This window comes from Triturus cristatus, chromosome 7 (genome assembly GCF_964204655.1).
Source record: "Triturus cristatus chromosome 7, aTriCri1.1, whole genome shotgun sequence".
NCBI classification, from domain to species: domain Eukaryota; kingdom Metazoa; phylum Chordata; class Amphibia; order Caudata; family Salamandridae; genus Triturus; species Triturus cristatus.
The window spans coordinates 795,086,115-795,105,007 of NC_140590.1; the positions used below are offsets into that span (position 1 = coordinate 795,086,115).

Sequence of the window (18,893 nt, forward strand, 5' to 3'; positions counted from 1 at the left end):
AAATGAAAGTTGAAAGCCTATTATGATTAGAAATATCCTGAGTTGACCGGCATGTGACTATCTTGACCATTTCTCCGAGTCTGAACTTGGCGAGGCATCTTTGGTCGAATATGGGTCCCTTCTTACTTTCGGACTCCTTCCTGTCCACAGTAGAACATCTAGAGTATACTGCTTACACAGGCTCACCCTCCACTATATTCTTCGGTGAGACTGTTTTTTCAGAGAGGATGCCATGGGGTGTATAAACACTGGAATCTCGTTGTTTAACTTGTAGGAACAGTGAAGGCTGCAAGGGGTGCTGCTATAGTTTAAGGATAGGGTTACCATATTATGAGAACCCAAAAACACGGGACCGCCACAGACACATAAGTATAACTAAATGTTGGTCCTCACCACGGACTCTGAAGGTCTAAAATACATCACCCACCAACTTTACTGACACACCCCACAAACCTATAAAAAGACTACAAATATTAATGACAAAAAGACCATTGTTTCAGAAGTTTGCCACTATGCTCCATTTCAAAAGTTTCGACTGCCAAGGAAAGAATACCTAAATGTCAACTTGTCTCGCATCACGCATGTGTAACTCGTTCAGTCCAGTTTACTTTTCATTCTGGACTCGTAATTCTGTATTTATAATGGTAAAACAAGACTATACGTAACACAAAGGAAACGAAAAAGAGGAATGAATAAGCTACAAGTAGCGGCATATGGTGCCAGAAAGGTATCCAGTGACCCCTGATAAAATTATTTCCATTCTGCAATGAGAAAGAAAACATCCATGGCCCCTATACAAGTTCTTATAAAGAATTGTACACACCTTTTAGATGAAACCCTTCACTAACTAAAAAACTAAATAGGCCCCAGGGGTAGGCTTGACCTTGTCTGAAGGTGTCCAGGTCCCCTTGTTTAAACCTGCTGTACTCCATGAATTAGGCAAGGTATTACAGGCAGGCGACTCTTCAAATTAGTAAACTTATGTATATGGCCTCATCACACCACCTTGTCAAGTACCATGCATCACGGGTCAGACTTAGGCAAATCGTTAGTCTTTCACGCATTCCAAACTGGCACCACATTGTCACGCAATTTTGAGATATCTTTCTAGCTCTTGTTCGTCATCAGAATAATAAACCATTTCAGAAACCTAAAGCAATAATATTTTAAAATGAAGCCAAATTGTAAACCTCAGTCGTACATAAAAACTTTATGGAGAAGTTAAATCCAGTAGCGGCTGGAAATTTTAGGAGGGTGAAGCAGACAGGACACATACACGTGCACACAAACACTTACACCCATGCATTCACACGCGCACACATCCATTCACAACACTCATTACCAAATATTCAAACATACACTCACGCACAAACCAAAAGTTAATTTGAAAAAGAAAATAAAAACTAACCTGCAGCTCTGCCTCGGAGGTCCCAGGAGGGTTGGGACTGCTGTCTTCCCTCATTGGCTCACCTAAGGTAAGACAATAAGGTAAGGCAGCAGTCCCAGCCACGTCACAGAGTGGGATGGGGTCGGTGAATCTGCAGACCCCTCAACCACACTCTGTGACGTACTGTCACTGTTCGACACTTGACCCTGGGCGCTTCAGGGCTTAAACCTGAAGTGCCCAGGTAGAAGGCAATGAGTGACGCTACTCCTCGTCACTGAGGGGGGAGGGCCTCAAGGTCATTTGCTGAGCTGAGGTTACGCCCACAGGAGCTTTGACATCCTCAGCTCAGCAAAGTTCAGCTCAGGCAGCCACAAGTCTGCACATTTAGCGCAAGTGTAGCTCCTGGCTCCCTGACCTGAAAATTAATTGTGTCTGTTAGGCTAATCTGTGCTCAGCCTGACAGACACTGTTCTTGAGGGACAAAAGATGAGGGGGCATTACCCCTCAGCCCCAATGGACTGGCTGCAGCTAGTTAAATCACCATCTCCAATTTCTAGAAACCACAGATAACCAGGATTTTAAATGGCAAATTCACATACGTTTCTACACAGAGCATCGATTTCATAGGAGACAACAAATGAGTTCCGGCCAGTAGGTGGCACCAGAGGTCCAGCCCAAAGCAGCCTCTTCAGACTGCGATTAAACAGCACCCACAACACGAGAGGATATGTGCTGCTTGTAGGGACAACACGAGAGGATATGTGCTGCTTGTAGGGTCAACACCCGGGTATTACACCATGTGCATCTGTTGAGGTGCTAAGACCGCCTGTGCCACTAGAGATGGGCCCTGACGACGTGAACGTCACATGCTAATTGCAATCACGTGTGCTTTCCACTGGGCAGACAAAAGAGAAAAGATCTACCCCCGAGACCTTTCATTTTAAAATTCTGATGTGCTTGTGTGAAAGGGCTCGAATGGTACATGCAGTTGCTGGGGTTTATTGTCCGGGCACGTGCTCGTGGCAGCCATGACGACCTCCACCCCTCCCTCGACCCCTTCTGAGTTCCACCTATAGTTCACCTGGATGGCTACGGCAAACAGGAAACTCCCAGGATAATTCAACTGCACGGACAGGCCATTACCATTTCCATGTTTCCTGGGCTCTCTTCGAGTCCCATGAGAATTACTCTGGCTCTGGTTAGGAAGAAGTCTGGGGAGAGTTCTTCTCTCCCTTTGGCTTAGAACCTTGCCGTTACAGCTCTCTGTGAATCATGATAGCAAACAACTCATCAGATAATACTGTAAGTTTTGTTGGATCCCCACCGAAGTCAGATTAGACAGGTATTGCCTAAGTGGGGTAGAACTCTACTTCTTCAGTGGCACGGTCAACATGAACTAGTCTAGGGACTGAAAACATATGACCTCCATCGCTCTAATCCACTCATTCCAATCATGCAATGCACCATGAATCAAGACTCAAACGGACCACCAACTGCTCTGTTGCAGTCACAGAATATCTACAGGTATTGCGCTGGCTTCAGGCAAAACATCCTATTGAGAGCTGCCTTTAATCATTCACAGACAATCTGCTTAGCTACAGGCATTCTCCAAATGATGGCTGTCCGTTTCAATGGCATGCTCCCCATTAACGCAGCTGCCTTAGAGACCTCATGTAAGCCCTGTGCTTAGAGGCGAGCTCGAAGCTCCCAAACCAATTCAAAATATCCTGACCTTCCACATACACATCATCGTTTGGAACCTTAGTCACAACCTAGCCTGAACTTATCACTTATCCCAGATCGAGGCATAATTTCCAGCTCTATTTCCTTTTCCTTCTATTTCTCTTCCAACTCTTTCTTTTTTTCCTCCTTTTCTCTCTGTTTCATCTCTCTTGCAGTTTCTCTACCGGGGCCCATTACCACTTTTTCTCCTGACTCCTCTCCTCTTGTTCCCGGTGAGCTAGTCTTAGCTTCTCCCTCTCAAACTCTCAGACTTTCTAGACTTCCTCAGCCTAAGCTTTTTGATGCGCCAACTGCAAGTACAGGGTCTCTGCTAGACTCAACCCTCCAATGTGGTTTAATCCTGGAACTGGGGACAGTAGTACCCAACATTCGAGGTAGTGTGCGCATCGGAGATATTCTAGAAAATAAAGGTGGTGACTGTCTTGGTGAAACACTTAAAAAAAATGCATTAGGGAGGACACTCTGCATGTGTCTGGGATCCTAGAGCCTGAGTCTAGAGCACGCTCGTTTTACCCCCCCCCCCCCAGTCCGCTACAGCCTCCTCCCTTACACCCAGTATTGCAAACTGATCCCTAACGAAATTAGCTAGGACATCTCTATCTCTACTCCTGGGAATCCTCCACCCACTGTCTCTACACAAATCTTCATCTGAACTATGGATATGGTGCGGAGGTCAATTCTCAAACCTGTTTTCTTGATTGCTTATGTGTGTCGCCATCGTGTGTAGAAGAAAAAAAATGGACTGATTGCGTTACTGATGCAAATTGGAAATAGACTATGCCACCTATGTATCTTTGACTCCTAAAGATTAGGTGCCCCACAGCTTGCCGCCAATTTTCAGAACCCCTTTCAGAGGGCCACAGGACATGCAGTGGCTACTGGCACAAGCATGGTGGTTGAGGCCTTTCACTGCTGATGTTACTACAGATCTCGCTCAACTGGGCCAAGTACTCTTTCTGAACTTGCCTCTCAGTGGTAGCTTGTCAAGCAGTCAATACTCCCTCGGAGGGGATGTAGATACAGGTCAGTGAACACAACTAAAAATTCAAACACTATAAACAATAAATCAATGTCCAGACAAATACGTGCCTTTATAAGAAAAAGTAGTATTGCATTTTTTACTCTACACTGGCATTGCACAGGCAGAAATGAGAGATTTGAATGCAACACCACCATCCCCCTTGACGTTGGGGCTCTAGTAGTTGTCAGGCGAATCCCTGTCCCACCCTCCTTCATGTAACTTATTCAGGGTTATTCCCCATTCACTGGTTGCCACATTAAGGACTGCAAACTATTAGGCTGTACTCAAGAATTCTCCCTTTTGACCCTTAGGAACTTAGCCAAAAGTGTCTATGGTGCCACAGCACCGTCAGTAGCAAGTTCTTCTGGGGCTCAACGGGCCCAGTTCTCGTCTTACCCACTCTCACAGCACAGGAGAGTTCAACGATGGAGTGGGCACCTTCAAACGCTAACACACGAGTCCTGCTCAGTTCGGAGAGGTCAGGCTGCAAGCAGCCCATACAGCAGCACCTGGCGGCACAGGCTCTCTCTCCTGAGCTGGAGGTCTCCCAGATGTCACAGGAGCTCTCTACTCACAAAGACACTGTCAGTTGACTTTATTCAACGGGAGGAAGGAATAGTTTCTTCAGCTCCTGGTTGGAGCCAGGTTGGGTGCAATGCCATCCACAGGGTTTCCAACAGTCCTCAGTGGTGAGTCGGGGGCAGTTCCCTTGTAGTCTGGGTCCAACCTGCGGATCTTAACCTCAGTCTCTCCTCCGGACGCCGGCCCTGATTCTTTAGCATTGTTGGTACTGACAGCCCCTGCTGGCATTTGGGGTTGCCATGTTACAGGGTTAGTGAGACTTAGGCTTTCCCAGCACACACACCCTGGCCCAGATAGTCACAAGTCTAGCCCTCCTTGAAGCAGTAAACTCGCCTGTGGCCCCCTCTGGCAAATGGGGTCACTGCAGCGAGACAGTATGGGTGTAGCAAGATTCATACAGTGCTCAACACATGACTCACTCCACAACGGCTGTCTTCTGGCATAGGGGGGGGGGGGGTCACTAAAAACAATCTTGCACGGCCTGATCAGTGCTTCCCACCTGACCTTGCTCCCTCCAACGCTCTCCTCTTCCTCACAGGGCACACTGGTCTTGGCAAGCAGGCAGGCACTGGTGCTCCAGGTTCTAGGGCTGGTGACCTTGTGTCCCCTCACCCAGCAGCGAGAATTGTAGGCCTTGGCCCCAGGCCTGGTCACAGTCAAAAGTCTTGCAGAGCTTCCCCTTCTCACACAGCCCATCTGGTTGCTTGGCAGATGAAGAATTTTGGGGGACTCGACCTCCCCTTCTTATAGTCCTTTTCAAGACACCAAATGTAACTTAGAGTCTCGGTCTCTGAAGTTTTATGGTGGGGTTCTGCTTCTTTTGAAGTGGGCAGTTGTCCTTTTCATCTTCCTTCATGAAAAAAGTCTGCCACAGCTGGCAAGACTTTCAAGCTGATTGTCCACAACACAATTCATGGAAGTGACAAAAGTTCACACCTGTATATCAGCTACAGTGATATGTGCATCATAAGGTTAATCCAAGACCCCCAGCCCTACTCTTTAGGATTCTCTTATCAGCCCCATCTCCCTTCCTGAAATGTATCCAGGCCCTTTGGTGGGGATTTATAATTGAATAAAAGAGCAGTCCTTTAAAATGTAAAGGGAGTCTTCATTTTCCATCCAGTGTGTCCCCATCCACCTCACAGGAATGCAGCAATAAACAAATCAGTCGGGGGGAGGGGGATTTATGTTTTAAGGTCTTCAAGGTTTTGTACAGGTAAATTGTTGTGGGTCTGATTCTCAAAGCTATGTATGTATGTTAATCTGTCTTAAATGTGCAAAAGTTAGTTTTGCATTCATGAAAGGATTCACTTGCATGAAGGTTTTTGTGTAAATTTAATTACAAGGGCTGGAAGTAGACTGTAAGTGGTTTGTACAAATGCTCAAATTTACATGTGTAATGCTCTACACCAACTCCCCTTCAACCAATGTTTTTGTGAAAAAAGTTAGAAATCTATGCCTGAGAAAGGCAGGAGTAAATATGTTGTAGGGTGGGATGTGATCCCCCGCTAATTAAAAGTGGAGTTAAGAAAAGGAGCTCCCCGTATGATAAAATATTTTCCTCCCGGAGAAAAAAGAAAAACTATTTGCCCTTGCTCAGCAGATGTTCGCATTAACAAACATACACTTGGTTCTTTTCTCATGTAAAAAATTGGAATTTATGACAGTTTGAGAGGAAAACAGTTTGTGAATTCCTGCGAGTCATAAATATTTGCCTCAATGAGAGGTTACAAAAATGCAGGTGCAATTTTGTGGTGGTCATAGAACTGACAGAGCACTTTTGTGGCTTTCTTTAGGTCTAAAATGTTGCCCTGGGTGGCTTCACACTGATTCCTTATTGTTATTATTTTTTTAATACTGGTGTGAATCAAACAAAATTTATTGAACAATGCTTTTTAAAGCTGTCCTTTAAAAACTGCACAGGAGTTTAGTGAAACAGACTAACCTTTTTTTTTTATTACAAATATTTTTAGGGTACATTTTATTATTAAAATAATCATCAGTCATTTCCATTCTGCTGCATGAACTTCCATATAATTGAGGAGCATTCTTGTAACATTCTAAAGAGCCACATATTTCTACATTTGCAAATGTCTAAATGTTTTTATTTTGGGCACATTGTCAAGAATGCAAACTGAGCCAGCAGCTCACTGTATTTTCTTAGCGTGCTTGCCCAATACTAACAACTCCGTGTTAATTGAATATATATACAATTCCAAACATCTTATCTATAAAAATGCCTATATTGCAAGCAGACAATCTTCTGTCCTATAACCAAACTGCAATACTGTAAAGTGACAGCAAAGCATTAATGCTGCAAGGAGTTGGGTCTACTTTTCCAGTAGACAAAATAAACCTCAAAACTTGGTGTCCATGACCTAACAAAATATGGCCTTGGTGTTGTGCGATACGATTTAGATATTTCTGAGATTAAGTCCCCACTCTTAAAGCACAGGCAAAACTACTTCTGTCAAAAAAGGTGAGTGTGTTTCTCAGGGGTGAAACTGGATGGGAAACATCCCCACTTTCAGAATGAGGACTACCACAGAGTGCAGCTGTCTGGCTGGGAAATACATTTTGAGGGCATTCTGAAAGCTTCCCTAGGATTGCATTTCGCCAATTGCTTAGTGGTTTAAAACTCACATTTGCTTGATTTTTTTTATTCACTGACTTTATTACAAATATTGTAGGAAATAAGACACTGAATTTACAGAGGTGTTTTGTTACTTCCATTCTTTTCACCTAAGGATTGATCATTTCACAGTTCCACTTTTATACTCTTTCCATACGGGGGATGTGTATCCACTGTTTAGGTTCCCGAACTGATTTGGGTTCATTCTCTTTCAAATGTCCTTTTCTGTGTTCAAAATATTTTATTAGAATTTTTGATAATAGACAACATACAAAAAAGAGCTCCGAAAAGGTACAAACATGAATCCAAGAATACAATATGAATAAACATTCTAATTTATAAATAAGAGATTAAAAATTATATTATAAAGTACCTACAAAACAAAATCACCGCAATTGTAAAATAATAAGGACAATAGTGTAAATTTACAAGAATAGTTTACAGAGCTACTAAGCTAAAAGTAAAACCGTAAATAGTTATATATTTAAACTAGTATGAACTATGGATTCAACATTAAATCATCATTTTGGTTTCCAAAAATTTTTAATAGTTCGTATTATTAGGAATAATACCAGATAAAGTCAAATTAGCATCCTTTCTCGCGAAAATTAGACAAGCCCACCATGCATGAACAGATAAAGAAGGTGAATCTTACCAATTAGCAGTAATTGTTTTTACAGCTGCTGACATTAAGAAATCAAAGAGTTTGTTATTTAGCAGGGGCACTTTTGTGGTGAGAGAAGAGGCTTTGCAAATAACTATTTTATATGATAAGGTATCTAATACATTCAATATACGAGTAATCCTTTGCCAAACTTCATCCCAAACACTTCTTAACAAAATGACAATCTAATAACATATCTTAATGATCCTATATCTAAAGAAAAATTCCAACAATTGGAAGAAGTTAAAAGTTTGGCATTATATATTTTAAAGGGGTCCAAAAACAATTACAAAGTATATAGGAGTTAGTTTGATATAATGTTACAGGTAACCAACCGGAAATAGAATTCAACCAAATTTTCCTCCAAGTGTGCAAACATAAAGACCACTCTAATTCTGTGTTCCAAAAGGTAGAAAGAAAATTGATATTATCTCCATCAGATATATTTAACTTTTTATATAATAATGACACTGCATGGGAAGAAGACGCAATTGTTTGGAGATACATTTTTAAATCAGAAGAAACAATGGAAGGAAAGTCATTCCGGAAGGAGTCAAGAATAGAGTTACAAAGCAATTCATATTTAGCAATATCTGATGGTTGCAAAAGAAATCTTTGTTTTAAGTCTTCAAAACTTAAAAATGCATTATTTTAAAAAATATATTTAAAATACAAAATGCCCGACCTTATCCATGAATTCCAAAATTTGTGTGACGGACTAATTTTACTGGTTATACCACAGCATTAAGCTCAATATGTTAGAAACGGAACACTGGAAAACAGAATCTAAATAGTGTAAATTCAATCTAGTAGATTTCAACATTACTGATTTCTTTAAAAAAGCAGAATTAGACATTGTAAGTAAAGCAGCTAGATGAAAAGGTGATACTAAATTCTGTTCACTACGAAGCCAAATAGATGAATTATTAAGATCTAAATGCTGAAACCATAAAAATACTTTGTTTTAAAACAAAGGCTTTATGATACGTTAGAAAATCCGGTAAACCAAACCCTCCATTGAGTTTAGACAATTTAAATTTTTTGTAACTTAACCGAGGCGATTTATTATTCCAAATAAATTTAGACAAGTATTTATCTATAGTCTTACAACATTTAAGAGGGAGTTGAATAGGTATAATTGAAAAAAGATAAAACAGTTTAGGAGCCAAAATCGTTTTAACTGCATCCATTCTTCCCCACCAAGACAAACACAAGGAGGGCGACTTTTGAATTTTAACCTTAATATACACCAAAGTAGATTCAAAATTCAGAGTTAAAGTTTTTTTTATGCTGTTAGCAATTAATATACCCAAGTATTTATCTTTTTGACAAACAATATCCTTATTAGTGAGCATATCAGGTGAACAATGAATATTTAAAGGAACACAATTCTGTTTTGTTAGTGTTGAGTTTGTAACCTGAAATGTTAGAGTAAACATCAATTAAATTCAACAATGGAGAAATGGAAGATTCAGGGTTATCAATATATAAAAGGCTATCATCAGCATAAGCTGACGTTTTAATAGGGAATTTGTTTAGCTGAAGCCCTTCAATTTCTATTAGCAATTAATAGGGGTTCAATTGCAATAAAAATAAGTAATGGAGATAATGGGCAACCCTGCCTGGTCCCTCTAAAAAGGCAAAACTTATGTGAGAGTCTACCATTAATAAAAGGTTTGGCAGAAGGACTAGAGTAGAGTGCTGAAATCATACGGATAAACAATTTACCAAAATTTAAAGCAGACAGGGTGCGAAAAAGGTATTGCCAATGAATTTTTCTCTTTTTCATAAAGCCAGACTGATCCACATGGATAATACAAGGAAGTATACAAGCCAACCTAGTCACAATAATGTTAGCATACAGTTTATAGACTTGATTTATTAAAGAAATAGGACGGTAATTGGTAACCAGAGAAGGGTCTTTATCTGGTTTCAGGAGGAAAATAATCGGAGCTTCAGTAAACGATCCTGAAGTAGACCCTGTATTACTAAAATGTGAAAACAAAGAAAGCAGGTATGATGAAAGGGGAGATGAAAATTCTTTATAAAATTCTCCAGGTATACCATCCGGACCCGGAGATTTCATTAACTTTAATGATTTGATAACTGAAAGCATTTCCTCAACCGTAATAGGGAGATCCAATTTAGTTCTATTGGTTTGTGAGATTTTAGGTAAACCACAGCCTTCCAAAAATTATCAATAAGAGCAATATCCGAAGAAGGTGGATTATTATATAACTCCGAATAATCTTTAATAAATTTCTTAACTATATCATGGGATAAAGCAATAGAACCATTAGGAGAGTGAATAGAATTAATTTGATTATTGTAATTTTGTTTACAGAGATAGTTAGCTAAAAGCCTACCAGACTTATTAGTGCTAAAACAAAATTTAGCTTTGTTGTTAGAGATTTGTATTCCAGCTCTATTGTTTAAAAAAGAACTCAGTTCATAAAGAAGTTTCTGTAATTTTTCCTTATATTGGAGGTTGTTAGATGTAATGTATAGACAAATTTAGCTATCTGTTTTCCCAATTCTTCAATTTTAGTGTTAAATACTTTATTTTCATGTGCCATAATGGAAATAGCTTCCCCTCTAATATATGCTTTAAATGCGTCCCATTGGTTAGTAATAGACATTAGCCTTCAGTGTTAAATGAAAAATAATCTTGAATAGCTGATAAATGCCTAGGTTTGTTTTTGCCATTAAGAACAATATTGGTATTCATATGTCAGCAACATTGACCATTTTGACTGGAACCACCAGATAAAATGCAGGGAATTAAAGCATGGTCAGAAATATCTATATTTTGAATATCGGGATAAGAAATTGAGGAAATTGGATTACGAGAAATTAAATAATAATCCAACCTAGAATAGGAGTCATGAGGATTAGAAAAAAAGTAAACTGTTTAACAGTAGGATTACGCAGACGGCAAATATCGACCATTTTGGTAGTATTAAAAAGATTTGAGAGAGAAAAACTCTTTTGGAGGACGAAATTTGGCTTGGGATATTCTATCCAGTAAGGGGTTAGATATAAGAATTAAATCCCCTCCGATAATCAGAGGAACATTACCCAATTTTAGAACCTCTGAAGTAAATCTTGACCAAAAATCCAGGTCATTATTAGTAGGCCTATATACATTAATTAGGTGGAAAACTTTGTCAATTTTTATATGAGCTATAATGAAACGACCTTCAGAATCAGAACGTTTATAAAAAATTTGAACATGTAATTTTGCAAAATGAATTGCTACCCCATTTTTCCAATTGAGAGCCGGAGATGAAATAACAGCCCATACCTATTTTTTATTCATATAGGATAAACCTTTATCATCTACATGAGTTTTCTGAATTAAACAAATGTCTGCTTTATGCCTAGCTAAATAATCTAAAATCTTAGTGTGCTTAACAGGGTGCCGTAAACCTTTAACATTAAATGAAACAATTTAAATACCGTTAACACTTGACATTTTGAAAAAAAGAAGGAAAAAGATAGATAAGAAAAAAAGAATAGTAGCTCGAAAATCAATAAATAGAGGATACAAAAGACGCCACCCAATGACATAAAAAATAACTATACAACATAGAAACCTATATAGAACTACTGAATCGCACACACACATGCCAAGAATGACCTACTCAACATGTCCTGAAAAGATACTCTAATAAGTTAAACATGCTAGCAATAAAAATCAAGCAACAATAAAGTCAGGTAGTAGCCTCATTTGTTTCCGTAGATGACTGACTGCAGATCCAAAAAGCGACAAAGACCCTCAGGATGTTGAAAAGACTTAGAAAACCCATCTTTCCAAATTTGCATAGTGGACGGATCAAATAAACCATATTTATAACCAGCATTTCTCAGTCTGAGACGAAGGTTTGCAAATTCCTTGCGAGTGTGACCATATCTTTAGCAAAATCTTGATGAATAAAAATGGTATTCCCATTGACTATTAATAAAGGGATATCTCTGGCAGCCTTTTGTATCAAAATTAGATGGTGATGACGTAAAACTTTGAAAATCATTTGACGAGGCTTATCGTGGGTTGCGATGAGAAGGGATTCTGTGCGCCATATCAATCTCAAATGTTTCAGGAAACTTAATACGTAAAAAAACAGCAAGTAGGTTTTCTAGATAGACCATGCAATTATTACCCTCCACATCCTCTGGTAAATAAAAAAAAAAAAATCACAGGTTATATGGTCTATTGCGATTTTCCAAATCCAGCAGTAATGTATTCATAGGTGCAATGTTGGCTGCAATAGGCATAAGATGGTCATTGTAATAGAAAGGCCAGCCATATCTTTATGTACATTTTTAATCTCAGCCGCAATATTGTCAGTATTTGAACGTACAGCTTGTAACTCCTCCAGCAAAGTAGATAATGAAGGCTCATTAATATCCACTAATTTAGATTTAAGTGGTGGAGGAGAAATGTTTTGTTTTCGTTTGGTAGCCCTATTGTGCGACTGCTTGCCATCCATAAGTAAAAGAAATAAATGCAAGCAACAATAAAGGAGCAGGCTAGAGCAATATTGTATGAGCAATATGAATACAGAAGAGAAATGCTGCCTAAATAAGCAGAGTGCAGCAGCTATAACCAACAGTAGGAGTGGCCAAGGCCTCAGCCGTGCCCTTTCCTGAGCTTCACTCCGCCCTTCTGACAGGAATTCCAGGAACATGAGCACCCAAACTTGAAGTAGATGCTCAAAAATCTACTGTACAGAACAAATTCCCCTTCAAAAACGTTGTCGTCAAGTTGAAAATATAAATGACAGACTTAAATCACCATAAAATCGTCTATAACGGGCAAATTTCGCAGATGATCAGCAGAAGGCGGCCATCTTGAACGGCGCGCTCGCGTGACTCCTCCACATTTGCTTGATTTCTATTTGCTGGCTTTATGCGTTTTAGGCTGTCCAGTATATCTTTGCCCCCTCCGAAGGACCAATGCCGGTTTACCATCACTCCTTGTATTCTTTCAGGAGTGCTCACTGTTTGCAAACAGGCCCTTAAATTTTGTTCTTACCTTGTCACATTTGCTGTGCGTTCAAAGACACAAGTTGGAGGCGCTAAGAGGCGCAGCAGCAGATGGACGTGCACTAGTGAGGCTCTGCCAGCCAGGATGACTGAGCCATCAGGGGACTCTACACAGCAGCAACTAGCTATCACAGCTAGCAAAGGATCACTCCAAGACTTGTACAATCTCAAGAGACAGATGCAAGATTGCATAACAAACGAGTACTGTCGGCAGGAGCAGCGCGCGGCAGTGAAGGCCATGCTGCTGAGTCAGCTGCTGGAACTGCGTGCTGCTCAGAAGGAAGTTAATGCAGGCGCATACTGTGTCACTCCGGATGTGTCTATTCTGGGCTAGGCCCGGAAGAGACGGAGAACTGTAGGCCAGCTCCCCTATAGATACCCAGGTAGGGGTGGCATCGTTGGCAGGAGGCGGCATTCTTCCCATGCCGAAAGTGGCGCTAAAGACTGCCTCGCATATTTTGTCCTGAGTTTCACTTCCACCTGGTACAGGCAGCGGTGTAGCCGCGTAGGGAAGCAGCGCAGCAGCGAGTCCATTGACAGCTGTTTACCCAGTGATTCCTGCCAGGGGCATGTGCGGAGCTAGAGGCCTCGCGACAATGCAGTTCGGCAGATCTTCTGGTGCCCCCCGGCAGTGAGGAAGACAACATCGGGGCAAGGCGGGACCACTTGTGAACTGAGGGAGAGAGCAGCTGGGCTGGGAAGCCACAAGTACCAGACAGTGCAACCACTACTGGACTTCCCATTTTCTACACAGGCAGCTTAGGCATGCTTAAGGACAAACAATCTAAGCCGGCGTTTGAAAGCAGACGAGCTGCTGTTCTGCTGCACAATGTTGAACCACATGGGACAGGCCCTCCCTCTAAGCAAGATACCAAGCCGGATCTACAGAATTTGCTTTTGGAAATAAAGCAAAGCTTAGTGAAAATTGCCTCAAAAATAGACACCATGACAGATTGCATGGAGCACATCAAAGAGCGCGTTGACACACATGGAGACCGTATAGGACAACTTGAACAGCACACGTCTGACGCGGAGGATGAGGCGAAAGGGCATAGCAAAATGCTCCTCTATATGGAAAGAAATCCTGGATGACATGAAGGTAAAAAATGAAGACCTAAAGGCGAGGTCAAGCAGAAACAACCTGCTTGTGAGTCTCGGAAACCATGAACATGGGCTGTATGGAGGAATATGTAGAGACTATGCTAAAGCAACTGTTCAGGAAAACTTCTTTTAATGCCCATGTTCTCAGGGGAGATAGCACACCAATCAGTAGGTACACTTCTCCTGCTGGGTTCACCGGCCTGACCCATCACAGCACGTATTTTAAATTACAAAGATCGTAACATGGTGCTCCGGCTTGCCAGGGAGCTAGGATCCCTCCAATATGATGTGTACCCAATCACTGGGTACCCAGACTTCACATCTGCAGGTCAAACAGCTAGGAAAGAGTTTATTCCAGTTAACAGCACCCTCCGAGCAGCAGGAATCAGTGACAGCATGCTCTAACTGGCTAAACTAAAGATCATGTATGATGACAGACAGCACCTCTTTTCAGACCCGAAGCAGGCAGAAAGGTGTGTGAGAAAGTTTGACCCGCAACAGACAACACAATGGTTTCCAATGATTAACGACCAGTTGCAAAATATTCAAAGTTGAACAAACATGTCCACAGTTGAGATGCGGCTGCCTGCAAGTGGGGCTACTGTATGAGAACTTTTTGTTATGGGGTAGTTATCAGGTGGGAGGGTAGGTTCATCCTCTCTGGGTGTTTTCAGCTGCTGAGGTGGAAGGGGGAAGGAATACAGATACATCAAACATTACTACTGCATACAACATGTCCACGGTCTGTTGCTTACAGCCGCCCCCTGAACATACTCGCTCCCCATTATGACCAAAGCAGATCGCATCACAGACATTTCCTTAGTAGCACAAGGGCATTAAAAAGATTCAGCTTATGAGCTGGAACAGACTGGGGCTGAATGATCCCAGCTAAAAAAGTCACATCCTAGCGACGTACGATGACACAAGATGGACTCGGCGTTCATCCAGGAATCGCACCTACAAGGAACCACACAACATAGGCTATACGCACGATGGATAGAACACAGATATACTATATATCATAGGCCTCCCTCTTCGTCCACTGGCGGTATCCACAGATCCAGAAGGGAGATGCATTTTATTACATGTGCTAATGTACGCACGCCCTAGTCTGCTTATTTGCATCTATGGCCCAAAAACAGTCCCTCTTTTTAGGTCTCGCCTTGCTATCGCGTAAGCGATCGCAAAGCGTGAATATAGTAAGGGGCATTTAAAAGTGACCCGAAAAGCGGATTGCATGGCGAGCATGCTCACAATCACGCGCATCGTGCCGCCATGCAATCCGTTTGGCATCGCAATTCAAAGGGTCCGCTCCCCCGCCTGGAATGCGCTCCCCCGCCCCCGCCAAGCGCGCGCGCCACGCTCCGCCGGGCTTGTCTTGTTCAAATTGACATGCTGGCAGAGAGAACAGCTGTAGAAACACCACTGGCTTCCTAACTAAACAAAGCGCGACTCGCCAAGCCGTATCTGCCTGTGAAAAGCCTCCGGGAGAGCTTGTATCTAGCGAGAAATGAACCGGCAGAACTCATCTGCTTTTAGCGACATGCTCCACAAGAAAATAAAATCTGAAAACAGTCTCACTGAGTAAATACAGTGGACTTAGCAAGCCACCTTTAACTACCATGCCCCCTCCACTCAGCAGAACCCGCATTGAAACTTCAAGGATGTCTGGTAAGTCGAATTGCCCAAAACATGAGTCCCCTCCCGACTCGTGTGCTCACAGGGAAGGCAGAAACAGATATTGGATGCCATTCACACGGTTTTAGGCAATTTCAGGAATAAAAGGACAGAAAACAGAAACAACAGTGTTTCCTTCATACCTCTCCCCCTTCGGCCCCGTGCCCTCCACCCCCCACCTCCTCTCCCGAACACCACGGACGATGGTGTAAGCACGAAGCATGGGTGCTGGATTATTTCCATTTTAATCAGATAACAGTATGTATTACTTCTTTTACTGCATACACGTAATTAACAGCTGCTTTAAATGATACGTTTAAGAAATAATTGTTAGCAATGTATAGAACGGTTAAAATACATGTAATTTTTTTAAATGTACACGTTTGACAAATGTATTAATACTTGTTGTTGGATTAGGCACTGTATTTATATATTACAGTTCTGCAGATCCGTTACAAATATTTAAAATCATGGCATAAAGTGCTTTTATCTTTAGCTGCCACTTTAACAGATTTTAAAACGTAATTGGATTTTAAGTGAACTTTTCGTTTTTAAATGTTTTTATTTGTTTCATGACGCATGAACAAATGTGTTTTGGAAATCTTTATAGTGCACGCTGCGTACTTGTTGTAAAAGTGCGCTGGGTACCTGGTGCTATAGTAACGTGTGTGATGCTCACACTCAGGTGCAGTTTACAGTAACATGGTGGACCAGCAGCAACTCTAAAGCTCGTGTAGCAGCCCACAGCGGAAGTCTATTATCGCCACTGTGGCTAGGACATCCCCGGGTCTCTATTTTGTTTTCTGGAAGGACGCCTTCCCTGTTAATAGCAGGCAAATATCCCGAATTATTTAACGCTGTTGCTATCACAATGGACATTAACAGCAGGAAACCACATCCTGCGTTAAAACCGGACAGTGGCGTGTGCCCCGAGGCAGTTCCCACGACATCTGTCTCGAGTAATAAATGCCTCCACTCTTCCGCCTCCCCTGGGCCAGGCCTTAGTGGCAATGGGGTAAAGTTTACAGCCCCCACTGGCTCGTAGAGATGCTAATCATGTGTTCCTCAATCTATTGAAGGGTTATATTATGGAAGCTGTGTTCCTGTTATTGGACTGTTTGTGTATTTATGACAAGGATGTGGCATAACAGCAAGAGCTGCCAACTATGGAGCTGGGGAACCAGGTTCGAGTCTCGGCGTCAACTCGGCATTTTGTGATTCTGGGCAAATCACTTAATCTCACCCTGCCTACCAAAAATAAATGCGGCCATGTGTCAGGTAACTAGTGCTCATGTAAAGCGCACCAATACCTCCGGGTCGAGTTTGCGCTATATAAAACTGCAACAAAAAAAGGTAAGGCGTCTAGATGTAATGGCTGGTCATTCCACACAACACTTTCCACATGTCTCACACCTCATGTATACGAGGTACCCTTTATCATGTTCGATGTGCTGCTGTAAAACCTCCCCTTGTGTAATGCTTCTCAGATACAAAAATGATACTCTGACGAGCACGGTCTCCTAACCCTTTTTGTTTATTTTTATACCACAGATGGCAAATACATTTTGAAATGCAATAGGCCTCACATTTGAGAGAGTTGGAGCTATATGCATTGTAAGTGACTATGGACCATATGTATCAAAATGTTCTTTTGCGATTCTCAAATAGCGATTTTTTGCGAATTGATATTTGAGAATCGCAAAACGCTATATATGTAGGATTTGCAAATAAAATTGTGAATCTTACATATTCCTTAATTGTGAATCGGAATAGTGATTCGTAATTAAGGAATACCTCTCCAATCATTCCTATGGGCCTATGGAAATGAATAGGAAGACCTTCTCAATTTGTGATTCTCAATTAAAGAATCACAAATTGAGAATGCAATTTCAAGGGTGCCAGGGTGTCAAAAGGACACCCTGTTGCACCCCTGAAATGTGCATGTGTGCACATGTGGCACACATTTGTGCGCCACATGGCACTTTGAAAAATGCAAAAAAGTGAAAGAAATCGCAAATTACCACCAACTTGAAGTTGGCGCAAATTACCACCAACTTGAACTTGGTGGTAATTTGCGATTCCATAAGGCCAATTTGTACTTTTTCTGTGCTTCTTGCATTGCATTTAAGGAATCGCAAATTTTGCGATTCCTTATTTTGTGAGGCAGTTTTCATTCCTACATACCACTAACCCAATTGCGATCGCTGAAATTCTGCAAATTTCAGCGTTTGCGATCGCAATTTGGAATGATACATATGGCCCAATGCCATTTATTTATCGGTTTTAAAAACAACACATAAATAAAAGGCATTGTCATTTATAATGCCAATAGCTCAAACTCTCGTAAATGCGAGACCTACTGCATTGCAAATGCTTGTTTTTTCTTGAGGTATGGCAAAAAATCCAGACCTATGCTATTGGGTAGGGACTTCAATGGTATTCTTGACCTGAAATTGAACGGATCAGGGGAGAGTCGTGGACTTCATGCTCAGGCGGTCAGCCAGCTCAGGAATATCATGGCAAAAGGATGACCAACAAACATTTGGGAGGTTAGGGCCCCAACTGTCAGGAAGGGCACGTTGGTGACCAATGCACAATCGGCATGGTCCAGATTTGACTACTGTCTGGTCATGGAGAACGCAAAGCATCTACCCAACACAATTTTAAATTTTTCCTTCAATTTATTCCAGAAGTAATCCGCTTGTGAATAAATGTTTTTACATCTATACAAGTTCAACAAGTGCCAACTGGCTTTACTCAAGGTCACTTAGAAGTGCAGATAATTACTCATAATTAAAAGTGAAGCCGAGGTTTCCCAATGCATTTCGGGCCTCTAATTGCCCTTCTTCGAGGGAAGCTACAAAAATAAGAACCACTTTTTTTTAAAAGCCATAACTAAAAAACAAAAAAATTCATTTAACACAACACAAATACTTTATACAATGCTTACTTTTAAAAAAAATAAAGGAATTCGAAACTACACAAAATGGTGCTCTCGACATTCATTCTGAAACGTGTTCAAACAGAACCATGCCAATCA

At 41.4% G+C, this 18,893-nt stretch overlaps 1 protein-coding gene across 2 annotated transcripts in view; it reads right to left on the reverse strand.

Annotated features, from left to right (window-relative positions):
* The window catches only part of GALNT10 (polypeptide N-acetylgalactosaminyltransferase 10), a 553,591-nt gene that overhangs the window by 296,460 nt on the left and 238,238 nt on the right, over nt 1-18,893 (reverse strand). The gene's annotated exons all lie outside the window — the stretch shown is intronic.